Consider the following 20,126-nt stretch of genomic DNA (forward strand, 5'->3'; position numbering starts at 1 on the left):
TCGCGAGGGTCTTGATTCCTTGTTGATGAAGATGGGTCGTACATGCCTGCTAGCAAAGCCACACCGTGGGCCGCAGGCAGGCAAGTCTGGGGAGCCCCGTTCCCAGAACGCCGACAATGACAAGTGGCAATATAAAGTGACATTCTTTCGCATTAAGATTTTGTGCATCCAACCATAAAAGCACATGACAACCTCTACTTCCCTCTGCGAAGGGCCTATCTTTTATTCTTGTCTATTACTTTATATAAGAGTCATGGTGATCTTCACATTTCCTTTTTACATTTTATCCTTTGGCAAGCACAATGTGTTGGAAAGATCCAGATATATATAGCTAATTGGATGTGAGTTTTCATGAACTATTATTGTTGACATTACCCTTGAGGTAAAAAGTTGGGAGGCAAAACTATAAGCCCCTATCTTTCTCTATGTCTGATTAAAACTTCATAACCATAAATATCACATGATTGTTAGCAATTGTGAAAGACTAAATGATGGTTGAGTATGTGGACTTGCTGAGAAGCTCTTATATTGACTCTTTCCTATGTTATGATAAATTGCAATTGCTTCAATGACTGAGATTATAGTTTGTTAGTTTTCAATGAAGTTTCTGATTCATACTTGAGTATGTGAATGAATTGTTACTTTAGCATAAGAGATCATATGACAATATATATATATTGCTGTTCTAAGAATGATCATGATGCCCTCATGTCCGTATTTTATTTTTATCGGCACCTCTATCTCTAAATATGTGGACATATGTTTCGATTTCGGCTTTCGCTTGAGGACGAGCGAGGTCTAAGCTTGGGGGAGTTGATACGTCCATTTTGCATCATGCTTTTATATGAATATTTATTGCATTATGGGATGTTATTACACATTATGTCACAATACTTATGCCTATTCTCTCTTATTTTACAAGCTTTACAGGAAGAGGGGGAATGCCGGCAGCTGGAATTCTGGCTGGAAAAGGAGCAAATATTAGAGACCTATTCTGCATATCTCCAGAAGTCCTAAAACTCCACGAGAATTTTTTTCAGAATATATAAAAAATATTGGGCGAAGAAAGTACCAGAGGGGGGCCACCCACCGTCCACGAGGGTGGGGGCGCGCCCTCCTGCCTCGTGGGCCCCCTGGTAGCCCTATGATGCCCATCTTTGGCTATATGGAGTCTTTTGTCCAGGAAAAAAATCATAAGCTATCTCACAGGACAAAACTCCGCCGCCACGAGGCGGAACCCTTGCGGAACCAATCTAGGGCTCCGGCGGAGCTGTTCTGCTGGGGAAACTTCCCTCCGAGAGGGGGAAATCATCACCATCGTCATCACCAATGATCCTCTCATCGGGAGGGGTCAATCTCCATCAACATCTTCACCAGCACCATCTCATCTGAAACCCTAGTTCCTCTCTTGTATCCAATCTTTGTATCCAAACCTCAGATTGGTACCTGTGGGTTGCTAGTAGTGTTGATTACTCCTTGTAGTTGATGCTAGTTGGTTTACTTGGTGGAAGATCATATGTTCAGCTCCATTATGCATATAAATACCCCTCTGATTATGAACATGAATATGCTTTGTGAGTAGTTACGTTTGTTCCAGAGGACATGGGATAAGTATTGCTATAAGTAGTCATGTGAATTTGGTATTCGTTTGATATTTTGATGAGATGTATGTTGTCATCTCTCTAGTGGTGTAATGTGAACGTCGACTACATGACACTTCACCATTGTATGGTCCTAGAGGGAGGCATTGGGAAGTAATAAGTAGATAATGGGTTGCTAGAGTGACATAAGCTTAAACCCTAGTTTATGCGTTGCTTCGTAAGGGGCTGATTTGGATCCATATGTTTCATGCTATGGTTAGGTTTACCTTAATACTTCTGTTGTAGTTGCGGATGCTTGAAATAGAGGTTAGTCATAAGTGGGATGCTTGTCAAAGTAAGGGCAGTACCCAAGCACCGGTCCACCCACATATCAAATTATCAAAGTACCGAACGCGAATCATATGAACGTGATGAAAATAGCTTGACGATAATTCCCATGTGTCCTCGGGAGCGCTTTCCTTTATATAAGAGTTTGTCCAGGCTTGTCCTTTGCTACAAAAAGGATTGGGCCTTGCTGCACCTTATTTACTTTTATTACTTTCTACCCATTTCAAATTACCTTATCACAAAACTCTCTGTTACCGATAATCTCAGTGCTTGCAGAGAATACCTTGCTGAAAACCGCTTATCATTTGCTTCTGTTCCTCATTGGGTTCGACACTCTTACTTATCAAAAAGGCTACGATAGATCCCCTACACTTGTGGGTCATCAAAATTATGTGTGATGCTAGTGATAATGCTGTTGGTGTTGTTCTAGGACAAAGAGTTGATAAGAAATTAAATGTTATTCAGTATGCTAGTAAAACTCCAGACAATGCCCAGAGAAGTTATGCTACCACTGAAAAAGAATTTTTAGCAGTTGTATTTGCATGTGATAAGTTCAGAACTTATATTGTTGATTCCAAAGTAATTGTTCACACTGATCATGCTGTTATTAAATATCTTATGGAAAAGAAAGATGCTAACCTAGACTTATTAGATGGGTTCTCTTGCTACAAGAATTTGATTTGCATATTATTGATAGAAAGGGAGCTGAGAACCCCATTGCAGACAACTTGTCTAGGTTAGAAAATGTTCTTGATGACCCACTACCTATTGATGATAGCTTTCCTGATGAGCAATTAAATGTCATAAATGCTTCTCGTAACACTCCATGGTATGCTGATTATGCAAATTATATTGTTGCTAAATTTATACCACCTAGTTTCACATATCAGCAAAAGAAATAGTTTTTCTATGATTTAAGACATTACTTTTGGGATGATCCACACCTTTATAAATAAGGAGTAGATGGTGTTATTAGACGTTGTGTACTTGAGCATGAACATGAACAGACCCTACGCAAGTGCCCCTCTGAAGCTTACAGAGGACACCACACTGGAGATAGAACTGCACATAAGGTATTGCAATCTGGTTTCTATTGGCCCACTCTCTTTAAGGATTCCCGTAAGTTTGTCATGTCTTGTGATCAATGTCAAAGAATGGGTAATATTAGTAGACGTCTGGAAATGCCTATGAATTATTCACTTGTTATTAAACCATTTGATGTTTGGGGCTTTGATTATATGGGACCTTTTCCTTCCTCTAATGGGTATACACATATTTTAGTTGCTGTTGATTACATTACTAAGTGGGTAGAAGCTATTCCTACTAGTAGTGTTGATCATAACACTTCTATTAACATGCTTAAAGAAGTTATTTTCCCGAGGTTTGGAGTCCCTAGATATTTAATGACTGCTCGTGGTTCACATTTTATTCATGGTGCTTTTTGTAAATTCCTTGCTAAATATGAAGTTAATCATAGAATTGTATCTCCATATCATCCTCAGTCTAGTCGTCAAGTAGAATTGAGCAATAGAGAAATTAAATTAATATTGCAAAAGACTGTTAATAGATCTAGAAAATTTGGTCTTAGAAACTTGATGATGCTTTGTGGTCTTATAGAAATGCTTATAAGAATCCTATGGATATGTCTCCATAAAAAATTGTTTATGGAAAAGCATGTCACTTACCTCTTGAGCTAGAACATAAGGCATATTGGGCTATTAAAGAGCTCAATTATGATTTGAAACTTGGCGGTGAGAAGAGGTTATTTGATATTAGCTCACTTGATGAATGGATAACCCATGCCTACGAGAATGCCAAGTTGTTTGATGAAAAAGTTAAAAGATGGCATGATAAAAGGATACAAAAGCGTGAGTTTAATGTAGGTGATCATGTTTTGCTATACAACTCTCGTTTAAGATTTTTTGCAGGAAAACTTCTATCTAAATGGGAAGGCCCTTACATTATCGAGGAGGTCTATCATTCCGGTGCCATTAAAATTAACAACGCCGAAGGCAAAAATCCAAAGGTGGTAAACGTCAAAGACTCAAACATTACATCTTAGGTACTCCCATAAATGTTGAGACCAATATAATTGATACCATCACCCCGGAGGAGTACATAATTAAGGGACACTTTCCAGAACGTTTCAGACTCCGAAAAGGAATAGGTATGTGGCACGGTAAGTAAACCGACTCCAAAACATTTCCAATGATAATTTTTCTCCGTTTTTGGAATATTTAAAAAATTAGGAAAATTAAAAGTAGTCTGAAAGAGACACGAGGCCACCACAAGGGCGGAGGGCGTGCCCCCCGACCTTGCGGCTACCTCGTGTGCCCCCCGGACTCTGTTTTCTTGCAGAATACTTCTTTTGGTCTGTAAAAATTCATTATATAATCTCCCGAAGGTTTTGACCACCGTACCATGACAATATCTCCTGTTTTTGTTTCGAGCTATTTTTCTGACAGATCTAGATCACCATGACGTCCCCAAGCGCCCCCAAGGACAAGTTCTTCGAGATGGTCATCAACCCCTACCTTACGGAGGTGCTGCGACACCCTCAAGCCATTGAGATGCGTGAGGGGGTGTTGCACATCCGTGATGTTGAGGGTCCGAAGAAGACCAGAAGCATGGAGGCAAGGCTCGAAGCAATGGAGCGGGAAGTTTTCAAGTGTCAAGGGATGGTGGAACGCGGACTCAACGCCAAGCACATGATGATCGCGGAGTTCACCAACAAGCACAAGCTGGACCCCAAGAGCATCGAGGAGGCCATCTTTAGGCTTCATGAGAAAATCGAGCATCTCCAAGCCCAAATCTATGACCTGCAAAACCAAAAATGTGAGTATGAATATAGATTCAAGAGGATGAGTTTGGCTACAGATTCGAGGATCCCGGAGACCCGCTCATCTTTCTATGATGGTGAGCCTATACCTTGGAAGATGGATGACAAGCCTGCTTCATCAACAACTCCATCATCACCACCCCCGAAGAAACAGATCTAATTACATGGGTATGGGCACTCCCCTTGGCAACTGCCAAGCTTGGGGGAGTGCCCTGGTATCGTATCACCATCACATCTTTATCATTATCGTTTTTCTTAGTTCCATCCTTTTGGTTATATCTTTATCTAGTAGAATAAAGTTTTAGTATGATCTAGCTTTGAGTTTTGCTTTATGCTCTATCTATGTAATCGAGTCGGTGAGATATATAATAAAGAGTAGTTTTGTGATAAGGGCTTTGCTTTCTTGCTATGATCTTGAGGCAATTAAATAAGAGAAATAATAAAAAGAAATAAAAGGATCATATATTGATCTTATGGGGAGTAATGGCTTCACATATAAAGAGTATGGTGAATAAAAGTTATTGAGAGTTGACAAACATAGTTTTGGTCATTGCTGCAATTAATAGGTAGTAATAAAGAAAGAGATGCTTCACATATAAATATACTATCTTGGACATCTTTTGTAATTGTGAGCGCTCATTGAAATATGACATGCTAAAAAGTTGATGTTGGACAAGGAAGACAACATAATGAGTTATGTTTGCTTATATCTGAATAGAAGTTATATTGTCATGGATCATCCAACATGATGAGATTGCCTTTCCCTCTCATGCTAGCCAAATTCTTTGCACCAAGTAGAGATACTACTTGTGCGTCCAAACATCCCTAAACCCAGTTTTTCCATGAGAGTCCACCATACGTACCTATGGATCGAGTAAGATCCTTCAAGTAAGTTGTCATCGGTGCAAGCAATAAAAATTGCTCTCTCTAAATATGTATGACTTATTAGTGTGAAGAAAATAAGCTTTATACGAACTTGTGATATGGAAGAAATAAAAGTGACAGACTGCATAATAAAGGTCCTTATCACATGCGGCAATATAAAGTGACGTTCTTTTGCATTAAGATTTTGTGCATCCAACCATAAAAGCGCATGACAACCTCTGCTCCCTCTGCGAAGGGCCTATCTTTTATTTTTATCTCCTACCCTTATGCAAGAGTCATGCTGATCATCACCTTTCCTTTTACACTTTTTCCTTTGGCAAGCTCTATGTGTTGGAGAGATCCGGATATATATATCCACTCGGATGTAGGTTTTCATAAAGTATTATTGTTGACATTACCCTTGAGGTGAGAGGTTGGGATGCGAAACTATAAGACCCTATCTTTCTCTGTGTCCGATTGAAACTTTGAACCCATATGTATCGCGTGAGTGTTAGCAATTGTGAAAGATTATATGATAGTTGAGTATGTGGACTTGCTGAAAAGCTCTTATTTGACTCTTTCCTATGTTATGATAAATTGCAATTGCTTCAATGACTAAGATCATAGTTTGTTAGTTTTCAATGAAGTTTCTGATTCATACTTTACCTTGTGAATGAATTGTTACTTGAGCATAAGAAGTAATATGGCATTATATGTTGTTGTCTAAAGATGATCATGATGCCCACATGTCTATATTTTATTTCATCGGCACCTCTATCTCTAAACATGTGGACATATTTATCGATATCGGCTTTCGCTTGAGGACAAACGAGGTCTAAGCTTGGGGGAGTTCATACGTCCATTTTGCATCATGCTTTTATGTTGATATTTATTGCATTGTAGGCTGTTATTACACATTATATCACAATACTTATGCCTATTCTCTCTTATTTTACAAGGTTTACATGAAGAGGGAGAATGCCGACAGCTGGAATTCTGGGCTCGAAAAGGAGCAAATATTAGAGACCTATTCTGCACAACTCCAAAAGTCCTGATACTTCATGGAGATTAGTTTTGGAATATATAAAAAATATTGGGCAAAGAAAGAACCAAAGGGGGGCACCAGCCAGCCAATAGGGTGGAGGGCGCGCGCCCCGACCTTGTGGCCCTCCACTACAAAAAAAGACACTTCCGTGATGATACGTGTTTGTCACAGTAGGTCACGTTTTCTTTCATGCATGTACATCCATGACGATTTTATGATAGAATCAAGATAGTCATACCTGTGCTGTCGTAGAAGTGTTCCATGACATTACCAAAATTATCATCACGGAAGTGTCCACTTCCATGACGATAAATCACATGTCATAGAAGTGCTTTCGTCAAGGGTGACCGACACGTGGCATCCACCGTAACGGGTCGCTGTTAAGCTATCGGGTCCGGTTTTGGATCCAATAACCCATTAACAGCCACGACCAATGAGGATTTTCCACGCGTAAAATTGTCATTAGCCGGAGGAAACACGTGTTGGCTCACCATTGGGACAGATGTCATCCATTCATTGGACAGGAGGTGCTTATGATACGTCAACATGTGGCACGGCCCAACAAAGTCCCATATAGGTTAAAAAGGTCGGCCCAGTCAAAGGCCCGCAGTACTTACTCAGGTACTAGTGGGCCAGCCCAATAACGGCCTGTTTAATAAGGCCCATTTAAGGCCCGAAGCCAGATCTGGCCCGTTAATTGTTCACCAAATATTTGGGCCCAATTACGGCCAAGTGACTTTTGGCCTGTTAGAGGCTCGATGTTGACATGGGCCCATTTCAGCCCGGTGTGCCTTTCGGCCTGGGAATGGCCCGTGCTGCCCATGGGCCATATATGGTCCGACGCTAAATCCGGCCCACTAACGGCCCATGATAAAGGTGGCAACAGTTCAGCCCAGCATGACTTTGGGCCTGTTAAAGGCCTGTCGTATAATTCGGCCCGTTGATGCTTGTACTAAGCTTTCGGCCTCTTAAAGGCCCATGATATCAGTGGGCCAACTTAGTCCTGAAATATGTTTCGGCATGGTAACGACCTGTCATATAACTGGGCCCAAAAAGGCCCAATCTACCTTTCAGCCTGCTGAAGGCCCGTCGACGACTAGTGAAAATTGAGGCCCAACATGAATTTCGGCCTGCTAAAGGCCCGTGGTTTCTTCTGGGCCGTAACAGGCCACCAGAATATTCAGCCTGTTAATGGCCCAATGCTACATGGGCCAAACTAAGCACTAGGTCCAGAAAAGGCCCAACTAAAATTTGGGCCGAATATAGGCCGGAATAAGTTGTGGGCCTGGCGCAAAGTGTGAAGGCCCCAATGGCCATTCGGGCCCAAGAAAGATGCAGGTTGGCCCAATTGTGACCCGCTAAAAACTAGGACTGTTAGAGGCGAATGTTTCAACCCGATCGACTACATCATATTTTTTTCAGATAGCGAATGATGGCAGTAACTAGTAGGAATTAAGAACAAACCTACTCTATACAATAAAGAAATTATGGCATAGTAACTTAGAATAAACGTACACTATACAATAAAGGATTTATGGTATATTACATCCACTGGGCATCGAAGTTCGCCACCAGTGATCATAAAGCACAACGAAGAAGCAGATTACAAAAATTGGGCACCATTGCAGCGTAACAAAATAATACCGAACCGAGACCACTTCCAAGATAGTTCAAGAAAGGATAGCCTTGCGCGGGAACTGTTGCGCAAGCTGCCGAGCAAGGCTATGAGACCAGCCTAGCATGTCGGTCATAGCTTCCAGGTGTAGCTGTTTAGCAATGAGGTTCTCATTGGTGTTCTCTGCAATCTTTCTTAGAGATAGGACTTCAAGTTGAAGTTGAGTTGCAGAATGCCTTTCTGCTAGAACTTGGGACTGAAGAAGTCGAACTAATTCAGACAGCGAATTCTGTGAGCTTGTCTGACTGCTAGTCTCAAGTAACTTGAACACTTCACCAAGACAAGACTTTGGGGTTGTCTCGCTATCTTCAAGATGTTTTTCCTTCTTTGCTGCAATATATGTTGGGTTTGGGTCACAGCCTTCAGCAGACTTGTGCATGCCATCAGGCATATCACCCTAAAACAAGCAGAGAGATGACATGTTTTGCACATGTATAAACAAAGATGATAACTGTGATGTCAATTCCATCCAATTTCAAATTAGAAAATAAAGAGTAAGTTCAAAATATCAATAGCATAATTTGGCATTGTTCATAATGCGGGGAGCTTCACCACACTACTAGATTACCATGTCAACATAACAAGCATAGATTAAGGGCAAAGACAATCATTGTATCTATTTTGGTTAATGTGTATGGCATGTTGTTCCTATCATCAGCCACATCAGTAAGATAAAACAGGAGATGACAAGGTGCAAACGTGGGCTACTTCACCACACACTGGATTATAGATACACAAAAACAAGCATACATATAGGGAGTATTGAGTAATGTGCATGGTATGAATAAGGAATTTGGTTTTACAAGTAAAACTTGGAACTTACGGTTGTTGTGAACATGCATTTTGATAGAAACATCAAACTAAACAGGAGTAAACGATAGGGAGTATGAGCAAATTAAACAGCAGTTGAGGATAAAGGCTTTAGAAGGACTGACTTACATTAACATTTAACACCGGTTTTATAATTCCCTTCTCCATGTCATGGGAAGGATAACTCAAGAATTCCGCACGGAATCTTCTTCATAAGCATTGCTTGTACTCTACATTTTGTAGAGAGTAATTATAGATATGATAATACTGGAAGGGATAGAGGATAATGAAGATAAGATGCAGATTGATGCTACATAATCAACTACCAATCCCTGGAAGTACAAGCGTTACAGGACACAATATACTGACAAGAGCCATGGGCTACAGTTCTGCACTGGCATTGTCTGTGTATTCAACTTTTTGGCAAGATTAAATATAGATCTGATATTTTTTAGTAAATGGTGGGGGAGGGAGATAAGATGCAGAATGCTACACAACGAACCAATCCATCTTCCCATAATACAAGAGTGTGTTGAACACTGGTGTACTGTACAAAACGTTCTTATATTATGGGATGAAGGGAGTAGCTGTCAATGTAAGTACAGTGATAGACGACATTCAATCCTTACAAGTGGACTACAGAGCTAAACCTCTTCAAAAGCATTGGGTTGATTCTAAATTTATGTAAGAGTCCATACGGATCTTATAATGTCCACCAAATGTATGATAACGAGGCTAACATGTGCAGTGATGCTACATAATCAAACAACTATGAAAGTAAGTATGGTCATACAGGGCAAGAGGTACTCACAAGAGCAATGAAGTGTGCAGTATAGTTGCGAGATTCTGTTGTCCCTTGAGAATGAATGTTCTTCTGCTAACAGTTTTCGTACAAGTGAGATGTTAAGGCAAATGCAAAAATGTAGTTCAAGTTGTGATGTGATATCATAGACAGTACCTTACGTTGTAGATGAGACAAATATGTAACAAGATTATTCCAGTCACTGTCTGATAAATGTAGCACCAAAGACTTTACAAAAATTTCATTTAGAGGCTTGCCATCAAAGTGCGCTTGCCTCAGGTAGGAACGATACTTCATCAACGAGTGCTTGAAAAGTGCAACCAACCCTTGGTCGTCTTGACAATCCAGTTTGGTCCTCGCCTATTTAAAAGAATGAAATCTTGTGTCTTCTATCAGCAGAAACATATGCAGTAATTACCATGAATAACATTAGTATGTTACTTACGCATAAGTTGCGGAGGAAGACTGGAAATTGTTATGTGTCTGTGGTATAAATCTTTCCATCAAGGAAAGATGCGCACAAAGTTCCTGACAACAATATAAGCTTCATCTTCTAAACTGGGAAGAAATGGAATAAGGGTCCTATTTGCTGCAATTGGGGCTCTCTCTGGTTCGAAAAGGGATTTGGCAACTGGATTTGGTGTACTCTTTCCTGGAATTGGGGTTTTGCGTCGTAGAGCTGGTGCTATGTCAACTGGCATCATCATACTGTTTGATGTAGTTGGGGTCTGCTGAGTTGGGGCATCAGAAATGACTAGTGTAGTAGGTCTAGAGTCTGCTAGAGTTGGGGTGTTTTGTGGGTCAGGTGATATTGCAACTACACCTAATAGGCTATTTGATTTATCAGGTGTCACTACCTTTTCCAAATACTTTGCTCGTGCTCCTTCGCGATCAGCAATCACCCTCTTCCTTTTGAACATCTAATACGCAAGAACAACATTTGAATGGATAAATATGGTATGATGACAGATGGAATATGTACTGAAAATGGATAGGCAGGGCGTATTCACATACACGATGTGTAAACTAAGCTAATGGCAGTGCAACAAAGTAGAAGCAATGCAAAGCATGAGTTGCAAGATATGTTCGACCAATATAACCTTAGAAAGTTAGAGCAAGCACCTTGATGGGTGAATAAGATAGGGCATCTGCCTCTGACTCCTCCATTAGGGAGCTACATTGACTTAGGTCTCCCTCTAGCTCAGAATCACTATTAGGATCATATTCTCGGCATGAATCTGATGTAGGGTAGGAACCCTAGGGGCCGATCTTTCATGATAGGAGCAGATCCTGCGATGAACATGAAGAACACAAGGGGAAAACAAGGGGGAACACAAAGGAAAACATGGGAGAAACACTAAACCAACATAAGATAGTCACACATGTGCTAGATCCTCGGATACATAAGAGTTCGCACGGTTTATGATCAACTAGGGACGATACAAGGGTAGCCGGTCTTCTCTGTGAGGAGGTCTTGAATCCACGAGGGGATCTTCCCTTAGAGGGGTCTTGAATCCAAAGGGATCTTCTCCGAAGAGGCTGCGGTCTCTCACGAGGAGTAGATCCGATGTGGATGAGCGACACTCTATCTCTTAAAATGAGCTAAACCAACGCTAACCCTAGAAAGTTGGACGAGGTGGAGCATATATAGTCTTAGTGCAAAAGAGGGGGGCGAAGGGGTACATGGGCTGCGGCCCAACACGAAACGGTGCACAGGCGTCGGATGTCTGGGAGTCACCGGTTGTCCGGAGGCTCGCGAGGGTCCGGACGTCCGGTGCCTATCGGACGTCCGTAGATTCGGCTCGAGTGGTCTTCGGTCGGACGTCCGGTCGAGGTCAGTCATCCGAGGAGCGTCGGTCATCCGGGTGGTGTCGGATGCCCGTCTGTTTTGGCTCGGGTGTGGTAGTGTTGGTCTTCCAGAGGAGGCTGGACGTCCGGAGCCCGAAGGTCGTCGGACGTCCAGGGTTCGTCGGTCGTCCGGAGCCTGGAGACTTTGAGCAGTTCTTCTTCTTCATCTCCGTCTTCACATCCATCTTCCTCTTCTTCTTCTCCTTGCTCCTTAGCTTCTCCATGATACCCAAGAATGCACAAAGTGTCCATATGAGGTAGTATTCATGTCTCATGTGCATCAAAGTGGAAATGTGAGAGGAGAGATGTCACCTCGGTTTCAAGGGCTCTTGCACGTGCTCGTGTCATGGGTCCAAGAGGGGTCGTAGGAGATGTAGTTGGGTCCATGGGGATGGCCTTGGGATGCTCCGCATCATCTCCCCTCCCTTGGGGAAGATCCGCCCTCGAATCAAATTCTTCATCACCATGGAAGGGAGAGAGATATTTGACATTAAAGATGTCGCTCACGTTGTACTTGTCGCGTGGGAGGTCAATCTTGTAAGCGTTGTCGTTGCATCGTGCGAGCACCTTGAAGGGTCCATCCGCTCGGGGTCGGATCTTGGCCTTGCGTTCTTGTGGAAGCGGTCCTTGCGAAGGTGTAGCCACACGAGATCACCAATGTTGAAGACCATAGGTTGCTTGTTGAAGTTGAGCTTGGTCGCAAGGCGTTGAACTTGGCGCTTGATGCTGTTTCTTGTATCTCCATGCACCTTATTGAGAAGTGTCACACGTGCACTTGCGTCCAAATTGATGCGCTCTTGGAGTGGTGGAGGGAGAATGTCCAAAGGGGACAAAGGGTTGAAACTGTAGATGACCTCGAAGGGGGACTTGCCGGTTGTTGAGTGTAGTGCTCGGTTGTAGGTGAACTCAGCGATAGGTAGGCACTCCTCCCACTCCTTGATGTTCTTCTTGATGAGTACTCAAAGTAGAGCGGAGAGTGTGCGGTTGGTAACTTCCGTTTGGCCGTCGGTTTGTGGATGATATGCCGTAGAGAAAAGTAGCTTGATTCCTAGCTTGGCGCATAGGGTCTTCCAAAAGTAGCTAAGGAACTTGGCATTGCAGTCGGAGACGATAGTCTTTGGCACTCCATGTAGACGCAATATTTCCCTACAAAAGAGAGTAGCAACATGTGAAGCATCGTCTATCTTGTTGCAAGGAATGAAATGTGCCATTTTTGAGAAACGGTCTACAACGACAAATACCGAATCCTTCCCATTTCGAGTCCTAGGCAAACCAAGTACAAAGTCCATGCTAATGTATTCCCATGGTTGATATGGAATTGGTAGAGGCATATAAAGGCCGTGGGATTGAGCTTTTGACTTAGCTTTGCGACATGTAGAGCATCGGTTGGTGAGGCGGTTGACGTCGCAAAACATCTTTGGCCAAAAGTAGTTCTTCGAGAGCATAGCGAACGTCTTGTCGCGTCCAAAATTTCCCATTAAGCCTCCTCCATGAGATTCCTACAAAAGTAACAAACGAAGAGAAGACTCGGGGATGCAAAGTTTGTTAGCTCTCATAAGATATCCATCTTTGATGTAATAGCGTTCCCAAGAGGTATGCGACAAACACTTGGCATAAGGAGTAGAAAAAGTAGGATCATGCTCATACAAGTCTTTGATATGCTCAAAACCAATGACATCCAATTCAAGTTGAGTAACAAGCATGCATATGCGAGAAAGGGCATCCACCACAATGTTTTATTTCCCTTAATGTACTTGATGACATAAGGAAAAGATTCAATAAATTCACTCCATTTAGCATTACACTTGTTCAACATTGTTTGGCCCTTAAGATACTTGAGCGTTTCATGATCAGCATGAATGATAAACTCATGTGGGCGAAGATAGTGTTCCCATTCATGCAAAACGCGGACTAAAGCATATATCTCTTTGTCATAGATGGGGTAATTGAGTTGTGCGCCGGAGAGTTTCTCACTAAAGTAAGCTATGGGGCGCTTCTCTTGCGTTAACACACCTCCTATGCCATTACCACTAGCATCGCAATGAATCTCAAAGGGTTTGTCAAAGTTGGGTAATGCAAGCATGGGAGCATGAGTAAGCAAATTCTTAAGTTCATTGGAAGCGGTATCTTGGGATGGTCCCCAAACAAAAGGCGCATTCTTCTTTCTCAAAGCATGCAAAGGCAAAGCAATGGTGCTAAAATCCTTCACAAAGCGACGATAGAAACCCGCAAGGCCAAGAAAGCTACGCACTTGTTGCAAATTAATTGGTTGTGTCCAAGTCTTAATAGCATTGATCTTGGACTCATCAACATGAACACCCTTAGAGGAAACAACAAAACGCAAGAAAACGAGCTTGTCAACACCAAAAAGGCATTTCTCCATATTAGCATAGGGATGCTCTTTTTTAAGAGTTTGCAAAATGGTTCTAACATGGGTGACATGCTCTTTAAGAGACTTGCTATAAACAAGGATGTCATCGAAGTAGACCACAACAAACACACCAATGTAAGGGCGAAAGACATGATTCACAAGACACATAAAAGTACCCGGTGCTTCCGAGAGATCCATAGGCATGACTAACCACTCATACAAGCCAAACTTGGTTTTGAAAGCGGTTTTCCATTCATCACCCTCTTGTATGCGTATTTGATAGTAACCACTCTTAACATCAATTTTAGAAAAGATAGTGGCACCACTAAGTTCATCAAGCATATCGTCAAGGCGTGGAATGGGATACCTATAGTGAACGGTGATAGCATTGATAGGTCTACTATCGGAGCACATGCGAAAGCTACCATCTCATTTTGACACAAGAATGACCGAGACGGCACAAGGGCTCAAACTTTCATGCACATGTCCATGGTCTATGAGATTATTTACTTGCCTTTGTATTTCTTTGGTTTCTTCAGGGTTGACGCAGTAGGGAGCTTTGTTCGTAAGCGGTGCTCCGGGGATGAGGTCGATGCAGTGCTCAATGCCGCGTAAGGGAGGTAGTCCCGGAGGTAGCTCGTCGGGGAAAACATCATGAAATTCCTGCAAAAGAGAAGACAACACTAGAGGAAGAGTGTGAGAAGTGTTAGTTTGTGGTGCATTGTCCTTGCACACAATGACGTAGTGTAGGACACTAGATGGGTTCTCACACACTCCTCTTATCTCACTTTTGGTGGCAAATAGGACTAAGTTCTTCTTTTCGCTCATCGTGCAGGCGTTCGATTTGGGCTTGTGGCGCTCACTCTCTTTTTGTTGGCTCGCTCTCTCACTATGATCTCCATGATGGGTGACTTGCTTATCGGCGACAACTGGCTTGGAGACATGGGACGAAGTACATACTCCTTGCCCTTATGGTTCGTTCGGACGTTGTGGATGACTCCTCTATCAAATTGCCATGGGTGTCCAAGGAGAAGATGGCAGACAGTTATTGGAATGACGTCACACTCCAAGGTGTCTTCGTAGGCGCCAATTTCGAAGGAGACTTGTACTCGTTGCTCGACTTGGATAGTGCCGGAGTCGCTAAGCCATTGCACTTTGTATGGATGTGGGTGCTTTGTCTTGGGCAATTGGAGCTTGGAGCAAAGTTGTTCACTTGTGAGGTTATGACAACTCCCTCCATCGATGATGACCTTGACGGATCGTCCATTGATGCCGGCCTTGGTGTGGAATATGTGGCATCTTTGGTCTTCTTCTTGGTGATGTTGGAGAGTCAAGACCTTGGAAACAACAAGGGCGAGACTTGAATCTTCATCGCAAAAGACTTGTTCCTCTTCATCGTTCACTTGCCAGTGCATGGCGACTTACTCAAGAGCGTCCATTTCTCCTTCACTCATCGAATCGTAGGTGTCGTCGTCGTTGAGGATCATGGTCCGCTTGTTGGTGCACTCGTAGGACTTGTGGCCTCGGCCTCCGCATGTGAAGCATTTGAAGGAACTCGTCTTGACGGTCTCATCGGTGGGGTTTGAGGATGATGAAGCTCTCGGCTTGAAGTTGCTCGTAGTAGGAGGGTTACTTGGAGTTGACGAAGCTTTCTTGGAACTCGACTTGTCGATGTTGCTAGTAGAGGGCTTGATAGATGGTATTGGAGTCGTTGAAGCTTGATTGTTGGAGAAGCCATGGGACTTGGATGAGAACTTGGCGTACTTGAAATTGTCTTGCACTTGACGTTCCGCCTTTGTAGCTTGATGCACTAGCTCGATGAGGTTCGAGTATGGTTGGAAGTCGGCGATCTTCTTGATGGGATGGTTGAGTCCATTCAAGAAACGTGCCATAGTTTGCTCATCATCTTCCGTGGCATTGGCTCTTATCATTGCAATCTCCATCTCCTTGTAGTACTCTTCAACGCTCTTGGTTCCTTGATTGAGTAGTTGGAGTTTCTTGAAGAGTTCACGGTTGTAATAGGTAGGAAGAAAGCGTGCTCTCATGACATCCTTCATTTGCGCCTAAGTAGTGATGGGTGGTTCACCTCTTGCCTCTCGGCGCTCTATGACTTGTTCCCACCAAATGAGGACATAGTCTTGGAATTCAAGGGATGCCATCACGATCTTCTTCTCTTCTTCATAGTTGTGCAAACGGAAGATTTTGTCAACCTTCAATGCCCATGAAAGGTACTCTTCGGGATTGTTGCTTCCATTGAACTTGGGCATGGCGAACTTGAGCTTGCCATAGCGTTGCTCTTCATTGTGTTGGGGTCGAGGATGATGATGCCCGTGTTGTAGATGATTGTCAAGCTCGTGTCGCTCTTGGTGAGGAGGGTTGTCAACCTCATGTTGGACTTGTCGTGGATAATTTCCATTCTCTTCATGCTCTTGATGAACTTGATGTTCTTGGCGAGCGTGTGGTGGAGCTTGTCGAGCTCGAGGAGGAACTTGAGGGACTTGACGGTGCACGCGAGCTTGGTGTCATCGTTCATGAAGTTCTTCGCGAAGTGCTTCCTCTTGTTCACGGACTTGTCGGCCGCGGTTGGCTACGGCTCGACTTGAATCCTGGAGGGCTTGTTGCACCTCAAGTGCTTGAGCTTCACGGAGTTGTTGTTCTTGGCATTGTGCCTCAACATCTTGTGCAACTTGGTGTAGACGCGCTCAGTCTTCCTCTTCATGTTGGCGTTGTCGTTGCCATTCTCGTGCTAGCGCAAAGGCCTCTTGAGTTTGACGTTGTCGGTGCTCTTGGGAGTCGGTATCGCATAGAGGATTGAGGCTTGCTTGACGATCATTGCGCGTGGCACGGCGTAGAGTGTTCGATGTCGGTGTACTTGAGCCGGAGAGGGTGAAGTCGGAGTGTCGACTTGAGCGAGTCCTTCTTGATGAAGATGAAGTGGAAGAAGAGCGGTTGAGCAACAAAGCGCGAATTTCGTCCATCCTTGCGTCATTCTCTTTCTTGTGATCGTTGAGCTTGCGGTCTAAGTAGTCCCTTGTACGTTGCTCGAAGAGTCGCAAGTTGGTGGCGAGGTTGTCGATGCATTCACTCATGGCTTGTTGCTCTTGATGCAAAGCACGTTGTGCACCAAAGAGGTGGCTCTTGGTGATGTAGGAGTTCATGTCGTCATCATCCTCAATGAAGAGTGGGTTGGTAGAAGTACTTGGCCTATCCATCATTCCAAGACAAATGTGAGTGGTAGAAAGAGAAGAACGAATACCAAATGTACCTTGACCGAAGTTGAAAGTGGATCGATGATCACTCCAATGTAGGACAAGGAAATAGCACAATTGGTACTAGCTCTTGTCGGTTTCTCACACCTACACAACTAAAAGCTTATGGTGGAGCTTGGTTAGGATGGTGGCACAAAATTTGATGCAATTGTAAGTGAGCTTCAATAATGTTGGAAAAGATTCGCAAGATGCAATGTAACAAGTAGAACAAGCATATAAGGTACACGGAAACACACACGCAAAAAGATAAGTGGGGTTGGGCAACCAAGGATGAGCCAAAATGTGGAATCCACGAAAATGCTCTTGTTGCACAACACTAGAAAGATGCTAGCACGATTTCACAATAGGCGGATACAAGAACTTGTGCACAACCTACTTAGCCAAAATGCAACAACTTCTATCCCAAGTATGCTCTATGCAAGTTGTTTCTATGATATGATCCAAGATGATCGAGTATGACAATCTTAATGTTGTATGATTCTATGGTTCTTGCTTAAAATCTCTTTGCTTATCTTTCCTCTTTGCTTAAAAGCTTGTTTGGCTCTTTGATGTTGGAGCTCTTTCCTCATGCAATGCTTGACGAACCAAGATAGCACTTGTGTATCGATGACAACTTTGTGACACAAGAGATGATGCCAATATATGCAATAATGATGTATGTATGCTATGGGAAGTATGATCACTAATGTGCACAAGTCTCATTGCCGGCAATACTCAATGGCTAGTCTCCATGGGTAAGCAACGCAAAGGAGTAAGGCTATGATAGCTATCAATGTAATGGCAAGAGTGATATGTCCAATACCAAGACGAGGTTACCGATCTTGCTTCCGGTATGGTGTCAAAATGGTGGCATCAATACCAAGGTGTAGTCGAGGTGGTCGTTGTTGATGACGCATCCGTGGCGAAGATGAGCGGCGGTGATGTCGATGTTGAACCGTACCTAGATAGCCGAAACACAAAAGGATACGGAACCGCAACTCAAATTCTCAAAGCTCGAAGTGGCAACACGTGTCGGAGAGCGAAATGATCTAAATGGTGGTGGTATGCGGAAGTGGTGATAGTGAATAGGTGGTAGGAGTGCGTATGCGGAAATGTGGGGCGGTGGTGGTGACTACACTGAAAAAAATTCAGTTTCGTCAGGGTCGATCGGACGTCCGGGCTGGGCCGGTCGTCCAGTCATCGGCTTTATAATGCCCTTCTCCATGTCATGGGAAGGATAACTCAAGAATTTCAGCACGGAATCTTCTTCATAAGCATTTCCTGTACTCTACATTTTGTAGAGAGTAATTATAGATATGATAATACTGGAAGGGATAGAGGATAATGAAGATAAGATGCAGATTGATGCTACATAATCAACTACCAATCCCTGGAAGTACAAGCGTTACAGGACACAATATACTGACAAGAGCAATGGGCTACACTTCTGCACTGACATTGTCTGTGTATTCAACTTTTTGGCAAGATTAAATATAGATCTGATATTTTTTAGTAAATGGTGGGCGAGGGAGATAAGATGCAGAATGCTACACAATGAACCAATCCATCTTCCCATAATACAAGAGTGTTTAGAACATTGGTGTACTATACAAAATGTTCTTATATTATGGGACGGAGAAAGCAGCTGTTAATGTAAGTACAGTGATAGACGATGTTCAATCCTTACAAGTGGACTGCAGAGCTAAACCTCTTCAAAAGCATTGGGTTGATTCTAAATTTATGTAAGAGTCCATACGGATCTTATAATGTCCACCAAATGGATGATAACGAGGCTAACCTGTGCAGTGATGCTACATAATCAAACAACTATGAAAGTAAGTATGGTCATACAGGGCAAGAGGTACTCACAAGAGCAATGAAGTGTGCAGTATAGTTGCGAGATTCTGTTGTCCCTTGAGAATGAATGTTCTTCTGCTAACAGTTTTCGTACAAGTGAGATGTTAAGGCAAATGCAAAAATGTAGTTCGAATTGTGATGTGATATCATAGACAGTACCTTATGCTGCAGACGAGACCAATGTGTAACAAGATTATTCCAGTCACTGTCTGGTAAATGTAGCACCGGAGACTTTACAGAAATTTCATTTAGAGGCTTGCCATCAAAGTGCGCTTGCCTTAGGTAGGAACGATACTTCATGAATGAGTGCTTGCAAAGCACAACCAACCCTTGCTCGTCTTGACAATCCAGTTTGGTCCTCGCCTATTTAAAAGAATGAAATCTTGTGTCTTCTATCAGCAGAAACATATGCAGTAATTACCATGAATAACATTAGTACGTTACTTACACATAAGTTGCGGAGGAAGACTGGAAATTGTTATGTGTCTGCGGTATAAATCTTTCCATGAAGGAAAGATGCGCACAAAGTTCCTGACAACAATATAAGCTTCATCTTCTAAACTGGGAAGAAATGGAACAGGGGTCCTATTTGCTGCAATTGGGGCTCTCTCTGGTTCGAAAAGGGATTTGGCAACTGTATTTGGTGTACTCTTTACTGGAATTGGGGTTTTGCGTTGTAGAGCTGGTGCTATGTCAACTGGCATCATCATACTGTTTGATGTAGTTGGGGTCTGCTGAGTTGGGGCATCAGAAATCACCAGTGTAGTAGGTCTAGAGTCTGCTAGAGTTGGGGTGTTTTATGGGTCAGGTGATATTGCAACTACACCTAATGGGCTATT

The sequence above is a fragment of the Triticum urartu genome, chromosome 3A (genome assembly GCF_056163025.1).
Source record: "Triticum urartu cultivar PI428250 chromosome 3A, HENAU_Tu73, whole genome shotgun sequence".
Lineage (NCBI taxonomy): Eukaryota > Viridiplantae > Streptophyta > Magnoliopsida > Poales > Poaceae > Triticum > Triticum urartu.